This window comes from Penaeus monodon, chromosome 33 (genome assembly GCF_015228065.2).
Source record: "Penaeus monodon isolate SGIC_2016 chromosome 33, NSTDA_Pmon_1, whole genome shotgun sequence".
Taxonomy (NCBI): Eukaryota; Metazoa; Arthropoda; class Malacostraca; order Decapoda; family Penaeidae; genus Penaeus; species Penaeus monodon.
This window is the reverse complement of record NC_051418.1, coordinates 33440277-33440545: the sequence shown is the minus strand read 5'-3', so window position 1 is coordinate 33440545 and position 269 is coordinate 33440277. Positions and strand designations below refer to the sequence as shown.

Sequence of the window (269 nt, the reverse complement as noted above, 5' to 3'; positions counted from 1 at the left end):
ATAGTAAACAGATTCAGTAATGATGAACTGTGGAAATCAGCAGATATAAACAGCTTGCCAGCTTTTGCCCCATGTAGCACACAGACCTAAATACAAAAGTGTCAGACTTATGTGGCAATGAGATGGGAAAATAAGGGAAAGAAAAATCTGGATAAATGGGGGAAAATAATGTTGAGATTACTTTCTGTGGATAACTATTGCATCTTCTTATGCCTTTCATTATCCTTAAGAGTTGACTTGTGTGTTACATTGCAAAATAATGCTCAGTC

The 269-nt window shown here is 36.1% G+C and overlaps 1 long non-coding RNA gene across 1 annotated transcript in view; it reads left to right on the top strand.

Annotated features, from left to right (window-relative positions):
* The window catches only part of LOC119594419, a 3742-nt gene that overhangs the window by 2937 nt on the left and 536 nt on the right, over nucleotides 1-269 (top strand). The gene's annotated exons all lie outside the window — the stretch shown is intronic.